The 17,703-nt window shown below is 40.8% G+C and overlaps 1 long non-coding RNA gene across 1 annotated transcript in view; it reads left to right on the forward strand.

Annotated features, from left to right (window-relative positions):
* Positions 1-5,884, forward strand: part of LOC123353098 — an 80,332-nt gene extending 74,448 nt beyond the window's left edge. Inside the window, exons 3-6 of the long non-coding RNA XR_006574399.1 lie at positions 2,448-2,594; positions 2,842-2,890; positions 4,689-4,790; positions 5,598-5,884. This is a non-coding gene — a long non-coding RNA (uncharacterized LOC123353098). The remainder of the gene's footprint in view (positions 1-2,447; positions 2,595-2,841; positions 2,891-4,688; positions 4,791-5,597) is intronic.
* The last annotated feature ends 11,819 nt before the right edge of the window (positions 5,885-17,703 follow it).

The following is a 17,703-nucleotide window of genomic DNA, read 5'->3' on the forward strand; positions in this document are numbered from 1 at the left end:
GTCGTGGGTAAATATTGTACGTGAAAGTTAACACGGGCAACATAGAATTTTTGAGGAGTCTGAAAAGTAGTGCGAGGTTATGGAAATTATAAACACATTTGAGATTACAAAACTGTAGTATCTGCTAAAATTCTCCTGATGTTTTAAAGGTAGTTGCTCTAGAATTTGCATGTATAAAAGGACCTGCAGAATGCAGAAAGAGCGACTATATTAAAACTTATGTGGGAGTCCCTGCGGGAACTGAGAGAGGCCAACACGGATATTGCATTGATGAGACTCCTATGATCTCATGGGGCACTTGAAACAAAAATCAGGGAAACAACAGTGCAATCATTTCTCTACAGAATGTTCTATTCTTATCCCATAGGTAGTGACTTCTGAACGGCACTAGTGATGTTTGATTACTGTACTTTTTGAAGGGACCTGTAACTGCTGAAGTCTTTACCGTAAACATCTATGGGAGGATCGATACCAATAATTAACACAGGCATAGTGTTTGTTCTAAAACTACTTTAGTTTATTACTGCCTCTTACTATTGCAGTAGTTGGCACCAGTTTTTCATTGGCTCAAAGCTGTAGCTAGATAATTCAGACTAGAATTGCACCTAGAAATTAGGTGCGTTTTAACAGAGAGAGTAGTTAACCATTGGAGAAACTTGCCTAGGGCTGTGGGGAAACTTGCCTGGGGTCCCCTCTTCCTCCCAGGAAACGTCACAGAATCTGCCATTGGTAAGTTCCAACATCCCTATCAATTGGCTAGGTTGGCTGGCAACCAGTGGCAAGCCACTCAGTAGAACAGCTCCTTTCCTGCTTGAGTACCACTGCTCTGCCTGCATCAACTCCCACTCTTCTACCTCATGGGTTTGGTTATTGTTGGACAAGGTAGTGATGTGATCCACTGAATTTAAATCAGTCTAAAGGTGCAGATCCGTGTTGGTCTCAGCTTTTTATGTGCCTGTGCATTTCCGTTCACTTTGCATGGACTGCTGCTTTTTCCATGCAAAAATATGGGTCTAATATTTCAATGAAGAACATCGGTGTGGGTTTAAATCATGTTCCATCTCATTTCTTGTGTATCGGGATTGCAATATTTTAGAGGCATGTCCTGGTAGGAATGACTCTGGATAAGTTTTGTGGCCTTTCCAACTTGTCTGCAATGGTTTGGAGATGTGTTTTCTGAATGATAAGGCATCAGCTTAGCTCCCCATGCTGACATGGATTGGGTGATTAAGATTGTGGACCTGCATCAAGTACTGAAAGCAATGGGATAGGGAAGCTGGTCTTTTGAGTTACTACCCCTTTCGTTAGTAGCAGGATGTGCTGCCTTCAGGTTTCACCTTCTTAATACATTGTCACAAAATTGTGACTCTTTGCCCACATTTTCTATCCTCATTAGCCTGAAGAAAGTCCTACAGCTACAAATAAAATGCCAACACTTAAAAAGTTGGAAAGGCCACAAAGGGTGACCAAAGCCAGGTTGTCTATGCAGATCCCTCCTTCTCATCCAAAACCTTCTTTCTGTGTTGGCTTAACACATTCTCTTCCTTGCAAAATATAAACAATCCAATAAGGATTATTTCTAGTGCTTCTTGGCTGGTGATGTTGAAAGCTTTATTATAGTTCACCATAGTCAGTATAATTTTGCTGCCAACTTTTCATTCAGGATTGCGTGCATCTCATTCACTAATGAGGAGCTTAACACCATGGAATGTAGAGAACTGAACTTTGGGCTTTAGATTCAGAGAAAACAGTCAGAAAAAACCCACTGTTTTCAATTGAATTAAAATGACTGAGTTCACTATTTTCTGTCATTGGCAAGTTGCTGGATTTGTTTTTCTGGTTATGCCAGAAACACTGTCTGGGACTTATTTCTCAATTTGTTTAGTAGTAACAGTTACAGAATATGATTGAAGCAATGAAAAGATTAAAATGAAATGCTTGAGATATATAAAAATTCACAGAAGTTTTGCCTCCTTGGCAAAGAGCACTTGGGATCCAATTTCTGTTGAAACGGATGGGAATTTTTCCATTCTGTTCACTAGGCTTTGTGTGGTACCATTGTTTTTCACCTGTGCTCTGTACATGTAACCTCGTCCCATTAAGAGTTCAACTAGATCATTGCTTTGCTGTGCTGTTAAGTGCTGCAGTATTAAGTCTTTTAAAGTAAATCTTCAGTCCGTATGTTAGCAAATATGTGCATCTATGATTGCCTTTTACTTCACATATTCAGAACCATCCCCTTCTGTAACAGAGTTGTCTGGGAGGGCTATACTTTATACGATGGTAGAAAATATTTGCTAACAGAGATAAATAAAACACTGCACAAGACTTGATTTGCCTCAGTCTTGGAAGAATTAGCTTGGCTACATAGCTTTTAAGATTTACAACCAATTTAGCATTGCTACTGATGGAAAACAAGATGTGTTTGGATCTCGTTTTTCATACAGACGGAGGGTGATGTCTGCTCTGTGGGAGAAGGAAGGAACAACTCTACCCTAACTCCCCAGCATGTTCTCACAAACCGAAGAGTTTCATCGGACAAAGACACTGCGCATTTTACTGAGAGAACGGTTTGCTGGATCACTGGCTTATAGGTAAAGTTCTGTTGCAGACTAGCTTGAAGTTAACCAAGCCAGTGGTCTTGGCAGACCACTGCTTCTAGTAGGTATGCCCAAAAAGCTTTTGGTTGATTTAAGATGATACAGTGTGAGGAGCTTAATTCAATTAAAATAGTGTCTAATTTGTGCAAAAATGATATATTTGAGTTTAGGACAGCTAGGTGATTAGTTTTCTCTAGGCTGTTGGAGTACACTAACATATGCCATCCTTAAATCTATCTAGATTGATGAACACCAGATGGAACTTGTGCAGAATGTTTTCTGCAGTACTTGTAAGTGTCACTGGCAGCTTTTCATTTTTTGATCTATCAACAGACAGTTGTACTCACTTTAGCTAGTTGAGATAAATGCCTGCAGACTCTAAAATGTGTCTAGGAAAAGAACTGTTACTCTAAAAGCTAAGAGATCCTTCTTGTATGGTAGAAAAACCTATGATCACTCAATACAAGCTCTCAGTGCTTTAAAATGTCTTAATGGCTGTTAATACCAGATTAATAGCCCCCTTTTTGTCCATTTTTGTTTACGTCTCATGGATTTTTCATTCAAACTGGAGGCTCTTAGATTTTCTTCAAATAAATGAGAGCTGTGCTTTGAAGTATTTATTAAATATTCTTCCATGAACATAAGTAGCTACTAAATCTTGCATTGTTTTGCTTATTTCCTCCAATCTTTTGTGTCTCTTGTTCATATAACCTCTGGACCTGCAACTGTATCTACATGGACAGATGCTTGTAGGTTGAGGACTAACACAATTATCTCTGTAGTGCTGGGACTGTGTGGTGTTTGTGTTTGCACCTAAAAGTGAGGTTGCATTTGTTGACCTTAGTAGAAAATGTCATAATATGGAGCTTTTGTGCATCGGTAAATCAATGCATCCAGTTGTAGCATTTTGCCACTGTGTTCTCTTGGGATATCCTGGCTGAGGATTTAATCTCAAGGGGAACAGTTTGTTTCAAGGTTTAGGTGAGCGGACTCTCAACATTTTTGCAACTTCTTTCAGTTTTTGAGTCTATAACCCATAGCAATTTCTCTGGAGAGACCCTGGTTTCTGACTTGGATCATATATAATCTCCACATGGGTTTTTTTATCCACATCAAAACAATTCATCTTGACTGGCTTACGTGTGGCCAAAAGTGAAATAGCTGAAATTCCAGATCCATACTGCGAAGCTTTTATACAATGCTCTGAGATTGTCTACACTATGAGCTAGATATGTGTTTTCCCCAGTAGTATATGCATACTTGTGCTAGGTCTCATTGAGCTAGTATAAATATAAATAGTAGTCGCAGTAGCACAGGTAGCAGCAGCAAAGTCATGGCTTAGCTTTGCTGAGTACAGATTGGCCTGAAACTAGTGTGTAGCGGCTACACTGCTATTTATTTTATACTTGCTCTAGCTGCATGAACAGAGGAGTGACACCCTTTGTTCTCAGTGTAGATGTAGCTTGAGAGGAAGTGTATGTATAGTGTCTGCCTATATATAGTCATTAGGCGCTATCCAGAGTTATCAGTTTTGTTTTCATAGGTGCTGCATGTTAATTAGCCTAGATAGGAAAATATAAACTGTAGAGTGACATTACCGAGGGGGAAAACGAAGATACAGAGAGATTAAGTCACACATGAAGTTTGTGACAGAGACAAAATACAACATAAATGTACTGCCCCTGCCCCTCAAGCTCCTCATCCTGTGCCTTACCCACTGGGCCATTGTGCAATGCCTATTAATATCTGCTATTCGTTTTAGTTCCTGAGCAGGAAATAATTGCAAGCATAGGTATCTGCTATGAGATAAGTCCTCTTGGAAAAATGAGAGCCAATATGCTTTATAATACAAAATATGTAGACGCAAGGGCTTCACTTCTCCTGAGTTATTGCTAAATACTGTACTGTAGAGATTTTCTGTTGTGCATATTCCCTACATGAGCTGGCAAAGTAATTCATTAAGTAGGCTTGAGACTGTTACTTTTATGGAGAGTTTAGAAAATTCTCTAAAGAGGCAATGTGCCTTCTGTGAGAGTTTGTCAGGAAAAAAATACTTCTCTTAGGTATGTTTCCAAACTTTTTTGTCAGTAAGCCACATGGTGAAGAAAACAGTCAAGAGAATGAAGAGTTCAGAGAGAACACTGACAAAACACACACAGCTTCAAAACCCTTGACTCTGCAATAACATTTGTAAGTCATTCCTACTTGGTGGGCACTCTTCCTCCTCCAGTGCTGGCTAAGCCATCTGGAGATTGATGAACCTACTACTGCTTTGACCTGTGTCTTTTAGCTCAGGCAATACAGGCTCGTGCATAAAGATCCAGAGCTCGCAGGTTGGATCCCTGCGTTGCTGACCCACTGAGGGATGTTGGCTTTATCCACTGTTGGTTTGTTCATTCATTCAGTGATGATACAATAATTCCATGGAAGTATTTCTCTCAAATCCAGAAGAAAACTTGGTGATTTAGGTTCATGTTCTGCTCAGATAAGTGGGTGTCTTGAGGAAGGATAGATTCTATAAAGACCGTGGGCTGGGCTGTGTTGTATACAACTCATGAATGTTGGTGGCCCATGAGTAGATCTTCTGTTTTTGAGGCTTATTATTTTCAGCTTTTGGAGTTGATCTTTAGCAATTTTTGAGCTGTATGTAGATTTCTAAAATAGTTTTTTTGAGGGGGGTTTTCTTTGCACATGAGTAATCTCTTCATAATATTCCCCAGTGTGTTACTGTTTCAAAAGCACTACCTTAATGTGCAGTAGAGAACCTTTAGTGTGCACCAGCGGGGTCTATACAGGCCAATTAATGCTAAACACCCTAGTGTGCTTTAGAAATCACATGCCCATAAGTCCGCATTACTGCTCCATGCACACACAAGCCCTTAGATATAAGTAACCACTTGTGGTGTTTTTCTGGTGCTTATTGGATAAATAGCAATTTCATTTTTTTCATATGGGAGTGTTTAATCAGTGTTTTTTTTTGGTTAAACGTAAAATCAGAAGCCCTGCATAAGAGGTATGGATAGTAAAAGGAAGTTTGAACAGCTGAGAGTCTGCATCAAGGCTTGACACCAGACATGGACCAGAATGATCTGATATTTCAGAAGTGTCACAGACAGAAGAGAAAAGTTACTTGCAGATTTTGGACTCTTTGGTGTATGCTCAATTATGCTCCATTGGACAAAGAAAGGTGGAAGATTGGCCAGAAAAATTTGAACTTGCTTGACATGCATAAATTATTCTGCCTCGTGTTAATTCCAGCTCTACATTGGCTTCATATCCCCCTTCCCCCCTTTCATGTAGTAGCATAGCAATAGCTCAGGTATTTGGCTGACCTCATCCCTTTTATTGGCAGAGCAGCAGTCGTGAATATGGAAGACATGCAGCTGTGCTAATGTGCTCTGTCTGGAGACTGAAGGAATCCAGATGGACCAATAATCTAAAGTGGAGCCGTGTGTCAACCTCTCTAATGCAGAAGTAGTTCAACTTTTTCCCTTTTTACAGTGGAGCCCTGATGTCTGAACAAGCTCTTATATGCACATGAAATGATATTTATACAGTCGATGCCTGTTTAGTAATTGGCGTTTAAAATTAATTTTAAAAATTAAAACGAATGGGGCTTTGGTGTCCAAAACTGCTAGGCTGCTTTAAGACAGTTTCTTCTGATCATTATTGTCATCACTGAACTGTTTTGGTCCCTGACCCCAGAGCATGTCCTATCCAAATTTAAGAGTTGGTGCTAGGAGAGGCTGGTGTAAGGGATATGGGGCTGGGAGCCCAATGGGTATGTTGGGATACGGATAGGGGGTGGTGGTACTGGATACAGGTGCTGAAGCTGGTGGGCATTCTGGTGCTAGGCTTCAGAGACTATAGTGAGGATATATCCTTTCCCCCTACCCTTTGTCTGGCTTGTCTATTTAGATTATAAACGCTTCATGGAAGGGACTATGTACTGCTTTATCTTTGTTCAGTGCCTAGCACAAAGGGGCCCTGATCTGGGTTGGTCCCTGGGAACAACTATAGTAAACATGATTAATAAATAAGAACTAGCGTGGCTATGTAGAGGGTTGAAGTTTAGGACGGGGCTGTTATGATAATTTCTTCCTCCTTGTCTTTCCATGTGCTTAAATTCCAGTGGCTATCCAGCCTCTCGGAGCAGTGTTTCCCTCTCTCCTGAAGTGATCATGGGCAGGGAAAGATGATGAGTGCGGAGCAGGGGTGTCATTTCAGACTTTGGGGGGGAGGGAGGGCGGACTTTAACTGTAATTCCATGAGCTATTTAGGCGCTTGAAAACTATTTTTTTTACAGATAATTTAGAAATTAGCACTGAATCTAATTCCTATATCAAGAAAGAATAAATATACACACCCACACACCAATTAAAGCCATATTTTGTTTATATATAAATTTAGAACGAGCAGGAGATAATACAGCAAGATCTTTCTAATTCCAAGCCTTGAGGTATCAGTTTTGGAGCCATAAAACAGATATCAGAAACACAAATTTGATACTTCATATTTATCTCCACTAAAGATAGTGTACAATCTGCTTACTTTCTCTAACAGACATACTATGTTACTGCCATTATCTACTCTGTTTGTCAATTGTTTTTCACTCCACTAAAAATGTATTTACTTAATTTTAACATGATTGTTTTTTTTTCTCTTTTATTAAGAATGGGTATTTATTTTTCTAATTATTTTGGCATTTATGTTTACCAATCACAATCATATACATGACTCATTAACATTTGACTCCATCATTACTATTAGTATCAGACTTGGAACCTCATTTATTTTTGTTTAAATTTTAAATTATTTTACAGATATAATTAAAAACACAATTTGAAAATAAGTGACCTTCATCTGCACAGTGTCTAAAGTTGTATTTAGCTAATACATTTTTTAAAAACTGGCACTGCTAAAGTGAGTATAAGCTCAATTTACATTCTAGACAGATACAATTATTTGATTGTACCACTTTAAATAATGAATGACAAAGCACAATATGGTAATAAAAGTAATTACTCCAGCCAGGACAGGTTAGGCATTTTAGAACTCACTACTCAAAGAATTAAATTTAATTGTAAGAGAGAAATAGAATTATGAAATGCACAGACGAGTCAAAAAACTAAAATAACAGCACTATAATCCTTAATGAACTTTGAAAGAATAAAATTAGAGTGTATATGTGCGTTGTGTGGGTGCCCCCTGCCTTCCCTAAATGGTGCTTCTGGTGAGGAGGCCTTAATGAACTGCAGTGGGATAGGTGGTGGTCAGAGCAGTGGAGGGGTTGGGAAGGGAGGGTGCTGCTTTCTATTTTTTTATTTTATTTTGCTTTCTAATCTTATAACCCACCAGGTGCCCACTTCACTTCGTTCCCCAGTTCCAGCTCCCGCCACCCTGACTGAGAATGCTATGAAGCTGTAGAGCAGGCAATTATCTGGGATCCATCAGATAACGAGACATAAAGTAGAGCTGAACTCTGCTCTCATTGAAATCAATGGCCCAGTTCCCACCGTCTTCAATGGGTGCAGATTTAAATTTAGTAAATATCCACAAATCTACAGGTCAAAGTGTTGATGAATTTTCCTCTTGTGAGAATTAACAGTTGATAAATATTTTTAGTTAAGTTGTATGTACGGTTGTGATTTTTATCGATATAAACAACCCGTTGACTTTTCCAGCAATCTGAATCATCACCAAATTCTTGCTTATCTTCCTCACTGTGGCAGCAGGGCTGCATAGGGAATTTTTTCTCTGGATTAAGGTTTTTCAGAGGCCCTTGAAAAATCTATTGCTTTTGAAAAGCCATCCTAGGAGATTTAAATAAAAGGAGCAATTGTTAAGCCAGCCCTGGAACTAGGGGGAAATTGGTTGACGGCGATGATGATGATGAAACATTACATGGAGTAGTGATCAAATGGATTTTTTTTTTAAAATACAGACATAATTAAAATGAAAGTGATAGATTTCAATGTAAAACACCAAGAGACCCCCAGATATAAAAACATTGTTTATATTTAAAATAACCCAGTGTTAACAAGTTTGCGAGGACCACTATGGGGCTTTGACCAGATGATGGCACTGTGGTTTCACACAAATTCTCACAGCCAAAATAAATATACATTTTCAAATGGCCATTACTGAACTTTCATTCTAGCTAGATACATCAGCAAATGTTAGTGCTGCAGTGCTGTGTCACTTGGGATGCCTGGCCGTGACTTGCAGTGATGTGGAAAGGAAACTCCTTCCTCCTCCATGGCACAAGATCTTTGATGAAGATGATCAGGTGCTACTGCATCGTCTCTTCCCGGGAGTTTCTAGGTAATGTAACCTTGTTAATGCGCTGTGCCATAGATGCACTTGCACACCATCAACGCTGACATGTAGCCATCACACCCTGTCCTGTATGGCAAAAGAATAGCCCATTAAATGTATCTTTGCTGTAAAAGCTCGAGTGAGGGTAACTGACGACTGAATTAGTGCAAACTTGCTCATGATAGTATCAGTCTTCATCAGAAGGCCTCCCAGCACTTTGCAAACATTAATGAACTGAGTCTTGAGATAACCACCCCTCCTATCAGTTACACGGGTGTGACGAAGTGGGACTGTTCTTAATGTTTCCTCTGAATACTGTAGGGGTGCCTCAGTTTCCCCTATGCATTTCTTAAATCTCTAGGTGGTGGAATAAGGGGGTGTAATTGTTGCAGAGCAAAGGGTCAGTGTACATAAATGGCCGACACTCTGTCTCCTGGCAACTAATGGCCTGGGCTCTTCCCCCCTGCAAGGTGATAGCTAAAGGTGTTGGAGAACAAAGGAATCAGGTGACCTCCTGGCCCGGGAAAGGAGCAAAGCAAAGGAGGAGGGGCTGGAGAGTCAGTTTGGAGCTGGCTGGGGACTGGAGTGAAGTGCAGATGTGGGTATCTGGCTCACTGCCCCCCAAAATGGACCTGGCTGAGGGGTCCTGTTCTCTGTATCTACAAGCTCTGTTTTAGACCGTGTTCCTGTCATCTAATAAACTTCTATTTTGCTGGCTGGCTAAGAGTCACGTCTGACTGCGAAGTGGGGTGCAGGGCCCTGTGGCTTCCCCAGGACCCCGCCTGGGTGGGCTCGCTGTGGGAAGCGCATGGAGGGGCAGAGGATGCTGAATGCTCCAAGGTCAGACCCAGGAAGGTGAAGCCGTGTGAGCTGCTTGCCCTGAAGACAGTCTGCTCACAGAGAGGAGACTTCAGCAGAGTCCTGACTGGCTTCATAGGGAGCAGTTCCAAAGGCATAAACTTTGTCAAAAGTTTTTCATGGGAAAATGCTGTTTTGACATAATGAATTTTTTCCCACAAAATCATATTGATTTTAATTAAACTTTGCTCAGAAAAAATTGGAAATATCATTTTAGAAAATATTAAAATGTCTCATTTTGACACTTACAGACGGTCCTCTCTTGATCATTTCATTTCAAAATGACTTTTTGATCCAAAGTTCACTTTATTTTATATGTATAAAAATATGGTTGTAATCTTAAAAAAAAATGTTTTGAATTTATTGAAAGCTTTGGTTGACCTGAAATTATTTTGTGCGGGGGAGGGGAGAGGGAGGAATTATGTTTTATAAAAATAAGTCCATAAATAAAAATTCAAAATTATTCACGGGATCCATTTTACAATCAGCACTACTTCATATCAGTATTTCACATTCAAATATCTTATTGGAAATGAGAAATGTTTTTGGCTGTTGGTGGCAGTGTGAAAGGAGAATTGTGACAGAGGTGTTTTGAACCACTGTTCGATGCCTGCTAGGATGCTACCATAGAGTCTCACTGATCTAACTTGGATGTAGCAAGCTTGGATGAGCACTTGAACCTCTTTCTCAGATGGGTTGTGATGCCACGTCAGTGTCCCTGAAATAGTAAAACGACAAGAAAGTGGCTGAACCAATGTTATGATGACATGATAGATAAAAAGTCATGATCACATTAAGTTGTTCATGCCTGCAGTTTGAATTAAGATCCATGTCGCTTACCTTATCAGAAAGAAAGCCTTTTACAGTAAAACAAGGATCTACAAATAGCAACATGATACACATCTACTGTACTATAAGTGAGAATGAAAGGTTCACTTAAATCCTTAATTTCTAATGGAAAGTGTATATCACTGTAATAGCCCTTGGGAATTAATGCATAAAAGAAGTATACAGTATAAACTAACAACATAGAGGTCAATAAATGAAGCATGAATGCCTGCTCTGATCTGTGCATGAATGGAAATACAATATCCTAGAATAACCTATTGACCACAATGCCAAAGGTATAAGCAAAACCATAAGTATGGTGTTGGTGTATCAAATAAAAAAAACCCAACACATTTCAGGGCAATTCCACAAAAACTGAAGAAAAATTGCATTTCTAAATAGGCTGCTGTAAATCACTGCATTATAATAATACTAGTCTACTATAACCCAGGCCACCAACCTATTAGTGACAGAGTTTAGATATAAATGTGACGTCTGTAAATACACTCTTTGGGTTTGACATAAAATATGAATTTACAGATACTGTATGTGAGAGAGAAGTATTTATTGAGAGACTCTTTTATTCCTTTACAATATTATCGGTCATGGGATTTACTCTTCATCTCTACAGAATTCTCTAACATTAAACTGGATCTGAATCTGTGAAAATGTTGAATGAGCTACTGTGATGAATGACCCTCTTTAATAGCACTGGCAGAACCTCGAAAGGTTTAGTTCACCTAGGATTAGGGTGACCATCCATCCCATTTTTAAAAGGACAGTCGTGTTTTTTGGGACTTTTTCTTATATAGGTGCCTATTACCCCTCACCCTGTCCCATTTTTTCATAGTTGCTATCTGATAACCCTACTTAGGATAAGCATCCAAAAATGAGGAGTCTTAAAATATTTTAGCCTCCTTGATGTAGAAGTGGAGTAGGAATTCTTGCAGAACCATGATTTCTTACAAGGGTTTCCAGTGCTTTCTTGTTTTACTCACCTAGAAACAGCAAGAGGACAAGTCCTCCTTCTCTCCCCCCCGCCATCTGCTGCCACTCTGGCATTGGACAAAACCTGGAAATGGCAAGACTAACTAAATATAAAGCAAACAAAAATTTTACGAAAATTGCTCAAACCTGAAAGGTTAGGTTTGGTTTGGGTTCAAGATTTGAGTCAATTATCTGTATTTGTTTAGGCTGTCCTGAACTTTTGAACATTCGCAACCAGTCCATTATACTGCTGTTAGTGGCAAATCAACCTCAAGGCACAGTGTTTCCAGGAAACTCTGTGTGGTGTTGGGTTGCCAAGTGCCACCAGCATGCACTTCAGTTACTTCCTTCTATGAAAAAAGACATAATCCAAACAAGTAAAAATCACAATGTTGGAGTAAAGCTGACAGCAGCACCATCTTTCTGGAAGCTCAGAGCTTCCATTATGGAAAATGTTGTAGGATTTGATTGGGATGAAACCAATAAGGTCCTATGGGAAATAAGATAGGGTTCTAAAGAAATAACTTTATAAATCCATAGAGCATAATAGACAATTATCTCTTTTCTGTAGATTTTCTTAGATAACGCTCTCGAATTGAATACAAAATTGTCCATGCTATACATCAGGGGCAACAAGGGCCAAAGGTCAAGGCAATGGACTGAGAGTAAGGAGCCCTGTGTTGTAATCTCAGCTGTGCCACTGATGCTGCTGAGGGTCCTTGGGAAAGTGACTTAATCTCTCTGCAGATCAGAAAAATGTGGATAATGATACTTAGCCCCCTTGGTAAAGTGCTTTTAGATTCAAAACACTATGGGAGCTAGGTAATTCTATAGGTTGGCTTAAACATTCTATAAAAAGGTTACCATTGTTTATTAAATTACGGTAGACAAGACTTTTCCTATTAGAGTTGAATTGCAGTAATAAGGGGGAAGGGTGTCTAATTTACAGTGACTTCTGACTTCCACATAAAACATTTTCTCAGAACTAATTAAAACTTTGAGGGATCATCAGAACTTAAATGAATCAGTGCTGTGTAAGTAACAACTTATGTTGAAGATTTTGAACAAATATCCACAATGCAAATTAGTTTTCCATGGAGGGAATCTGGCTCATTGCAATGCTGTGCATTGATAAAAGATTTCTCAGTGTCTGTAATTTTCCATACTTTTAAGTTTATTGGTTTTCATAAACTCTCTTCCAGGCCTTTTAACATATAGAAAAACACTCTTTAAAATGATTTACTAAGTGACACTGTGCTTCAGCAATACCTCGCAGTTAACAAACAGTGTCTGAATTAAAGACTGAAACGAAGCTGGGCCCAGTTATTGCTCAAACATGGCCATTAACTTTGGTAATCTCTTTTAAAAAGGATTATTGCAACTATAAAATATCTTTCCCTGATTATACTGGCAGTTATAAGGAAGATTCATGGCTGGCAGAACTTTTGTTCAGTATAGTTCATTCCTGAATAGTTTAACTTTTTTTTTTTTAACTGGTAATATAAAGTAGGTCTCAGCGCTGGCTGGGAGGTGGGGCAGCATCCAGCAATGATTATAATCAACACCACCAGCTATCCCTGTCTGATACAGTTTTTTTATGAAGTAACTGACTAATGGAGACCTCTCCAGTGTCAAACATTTAGGATGATATGCCTTCCATCTGTGCATGTAATGCATACTAGAACACTGGGGCTCAGTCTCTTTCGATGGTTGACGAATCTGCTACTGTCTCTAACAGACGTGAGTAGAGGCTCAGGCTTTTGGAGCCAGGGATCCTGAATTCAGTACCCATCCAGGGACATCATTCTACTTGGAACTCCTATTAGGCTAGACTGTGATAACCTTACTCATATTGCGTAGCAGCCTATTGATTTAAATGGGACTCTTCACCGAGTAAGATAATTACGGTGATATTAACGATATTGCAGACTGGGCCACTGGGAGCTGTACAGAAGGACTAGTGCATTCATCACCCAAAAGGCCTTTTTAAGAGCTCCAAAAGCCAAGGATAATTACCATCATTTTTGACTCATTAATCTTGGTTCCTGTCTTCTTTCTAACAGCCCTTCGAAGAGTAGTTGAAAGAATTTGCTAAAACATATTAAATATATTTTCTCTTATTAGATTTTAGTTCAATATCTTTAAAATCTGGTAGAAACCTTATTCTTTTTCTAGCATTTATGTTCTGGTAGCATCCAGAAGTGCTCACCGAACCCAGAATCCGTTGTGTTGGACTCTGTGCAAACAGAGATGGGCATGGCACATACCCTAAAAACTTTAAAAAGCATAAAGCGGATGCATAAATATTTTGCTGTATGCATCTGTGTACTGTACTGGAAGCTGTATTTCCTGTTTATCTGCAGCACACAGAGAGCTGATCTGAAAATTCTCCTTGAGATAGTTACATAACTAAAATAAAGTAGTGCCTTTGTTTTAATTGAGGTCAGATGGCTGGTATACATACAGCACCTCTTTGTATGGAAATGCTACAGTATTGCCATCCCTGTGCATTTGAAAATAATGATATGGACTTAAAAATCATGACTCTCTCTTTTTTTTTTTTTAAGTACTGGTTTCTTTGCATTTGCCTTTTGGTTTTGAGCATTTAGGATACATTCCATCCACACTTCCAAGCTTTATGTCATGACCATGAGGGATAGATACTTTATACTCTATAAAAATGTAAGCTGACATTCTAACCTAATTGCTTGACTCCAGTAGCTGGGTCTTTAATAGAAGCAGCAGCTCTCACAAGACTTGCACAAAAGTCGTGAGAGGTGGCAACACTGATATTGTCACCCTACCTTCATGAATGTCTTCATCAGTGTCAGACGTACATAAGGATGAAGCTCACAATTCCATTTTGAAAGTGTTTTCAATAACTCTGCTATTGGTAGATGTGCTGTTCAGCAGACTAACTTTTTTCTCTGCTTCATGCATGCTTTTTTTTTTTTTATGTTAGAGTTGTCATGATTGTCAGCTCCTAGCTTCTTTCACTTGCATTACACTAGTGAACTGGAACTCTGATAAAGGAGTTATGTACAGTGATGACAAGAATTGATTTCCAATTTCCTGTAGAATGACTCTATCATTGCTTGTGACTCAGGCAATTTAGCTTATATTACAGAGCTAGCTGGGGGCTATAGATCACCCTGACAGTCTTCTAGTCACAGAGGATGCTGATTTTGACAAGATATTGAAAGAGAGATTTTATGAATGTTTCCTTTCTTTGAAATAGCTTAAAGTGGAGTTTTCTGTTGTGGGAATTGTATGTAAAGAGATTTGGCAGGAAGCACAATGGGTGTGTCAGGCTTGGAGTTTGTGTAGATCAACCTTTCTTCATTTCTGCTGATGCACTAACCCATTTCCTGTTGCTTTTTTATAAAGTAATCAGTTAGCCAGGGCATATTTCTTCATCACAGGAGAACAACAGGAGGGTGCTAAGATTTCTCCCCACTCCTCCATTTCTCACCATAAACTTAAACACTGATTCTTAGGCTAATGAGGCTAATTATTTGCGAATCTTAAAAAGGGAGCCACCAATGATTGAAAAAAACGTATTGGCCTAGTAGATAGAGCACTGTACTGGGCCTCAGAAGACCTGGGTTCTATTCCTGGCTCTGCTGCTGGCCTGATGGGTGACATTGGGCAAGTCACTTTGCATCTCTGTGCCTCAGTTGAGATAGTTGGCTGAATGAAGTGCGGTCTAACGCTCAACTTGGTGGCATTTCTGTGTAATGCGATATCTTTGGAACACCACATCCAATCAATTTCAAAATTTCAGAGAATGTTCTGGCATCAGTGGATACAAGCTATTGTGTTTGGTGCAAACCAGGAAAGCCTGATTCAAAGGCCAGTCAGGATCCCCAGATAGGGTTACCAACATTCTCATCGCACAAAACCGAACACCCCTGGCTTGAGGCCCTATCCTTCCTCTGAGGCCCCACCCCTCACTCTCTCCATTCCCCCTCCCTCCGTCGCTTGCTCTCCCCCACCCTCATTCACTTTCACTGGGCTGGGGCAGGAGGTTAAAGTGTGAGAGATGGGTATGGGCTCTGGGTTGATCCTGGGGATGAGGGCTCCGGGCTGGGCCAGGGGGTTGGGGTGTGGGGAGGGCTGAGGCGTGTAGGCTCCGGGAGGGAGTTTGGGTGTGGGAGGGGACTCCGGCCTCATGCAGGGGGTTGAGGTGCGGGGGCGTGTGCGGGGTCCCTGTGGCACATGGGTGGCCAGTGAGGTTCCACGCGCTGCCCTCCCACCTGCAGATGCTGCCCCCACAGCTTCCATTGGTTGTGGTTCTCAGCCAATGGGTGCTGCTTAGCCGGCACTTGGGGCATGGGCAGCGCTCGGAGATGCCTATGCACCTAGTGGTCGCAGGGGCCTGGCAGTTGCTTCTAGGAACAGCGCTGAACTAGGGTAGACAGCGAGCTTGCCTTAGCCCCAGGCTCCCGCTTCACCGCCGACTGGACTTTTAACAGCCAGGTTGGCAGTGCCGACCAGAGCTGCCAGGGTCCCTTTTTGACCAGGTGTTCCAGTAAAAAAAAGGACGCCTGGCAATCCTAGTCCCAGACTGCCCTCTGCTGCAGAGAACAGCATCTCTCTGAAGCCTCCATTTGCTGCCTATACATATCAGAGGAAGCAGCTTAATTTCCTGTGTGGGGAGATTGTTTGTAGCCTGGACTCGAACAGAAATATGGGCTGGGTTTGTAGGAAGAGAAGCAAGGTCCTAGGGGAGCGTGGAGAGTGGAGTGGTGGGGAGAAATGGGGATCTTTGAGGGGGAGCAGGGATGACTAGGAGTGGGGGCTAGTGCCAGGGACCACAGAGGTGTAGAGGGTGGTGGTGGTGGTAGCGGTGGGAAATAGGGACCTAGAAGAGAAGGAATGGAGATGGAGGCAGTGAAGAATCAGGGATACAGAGAGGACAGGGGATGAGAGGTGGTGGAAGAAACGGGCCTCGGAAGTGATCCTGTGTATATGTGGAGAAATGGACTTGGTGATGAGGGTTGAAGCAACAACTTGGGGAGGACAAAGGGAAAATTTTGAAATTTTTCATGTAAAAATATGAGTGAGAGAGACCCACAGCTTAGTAGCCTGGGGACCGGAGCACTTGGGATGCAGGAAACCTAGGTTCATTCACAGGGCGGGCTTTAGGAACTGTGGGGCCCGATTCCAATACCCGGCGGCGGTCTGGGTCTTTGGAGACACTTTGGTGGCGGGGGGTCCTTCACTCGCGGCACTGAAGGACCCCCTGCCGCCGAAATGCCGCCAAAGACCTGGACCACCGCCAGGTCAGTAAAAAATAAAAATAAAAAGGCGCTGCGGGTGCGGGGCCTGATTTCGGAGAATCTGGTTAAAGCCGGCCCTGTTCATTGAGACGCCTAATTCAGAGCTGGGACTTGACCATGTATCTCCCATACCTCAGATTGCTATTGGCTGTTCTGCGGTGGGTCTCTTCCTCTCTCACATTTTGACCAGAAATTCCTCCTTCCTCTGAAACCTTCCTGACTAAATTTTTGTTGAAATTGACACATTTCTGTGAAAAGTTTTAGTTCCGATGAATCTGTGTTTTCTGACCAAAACATAATTTATTGAAAATTCTGACCAGCACTAAATCCAACCCAAGCCCCCGGGTGTACCAGGCTAGTGTCGCTAACCACTCCTCAGTCCTTCCTCTCTTTTTTTTTTTTTAATCCTTAATGGAGCTGAAACAACTACTATGTGTGTTTCTCTCTCCCTTTCCCCAACCCCATGCTGACAAACCTAACCACACTGTACAGCTTTAGATCCAGGCTTGGGATGGCTTGTCCAGAATAGGGAACACAAACTCTTATTACTCTAAGTCCTTGAAAAACATGAATCAGAGAAGTTTGTCTTCCTCTTCAGGGAATTACTTAAACTAAACAAATTCTCATTTTTTCTCTCTCTGTTTAAATGACAGTTTAGGGTCTCATTTTCTTCAAATTGTCAAACAGGGTGAAAGCTAATGAAAACACACTTTTAAGTACTGGGTTTTTAATTGGATTTTCAAAATCAGCATCTCTGGTAAAATGACAGTCATCTAAAGTAAACCACAGCATGGCTTAGTGAGAGAATTAAATTATTTTGAAGCAATTGT

This window comes from Mauremys mutica, chromosome 19 (assembly GCF_020497125.1).
Source record: "Mauremys mutica isolate MM-2020 ecotype Southern chromosome 19, ASM2049712v1, whole genome shotgun sequence".
Lineage (NCBI taxonomy): Eukaryota > Metazoa > Chordata > Testudines > Geoemydidae > Mauremys > Mauremys mutica.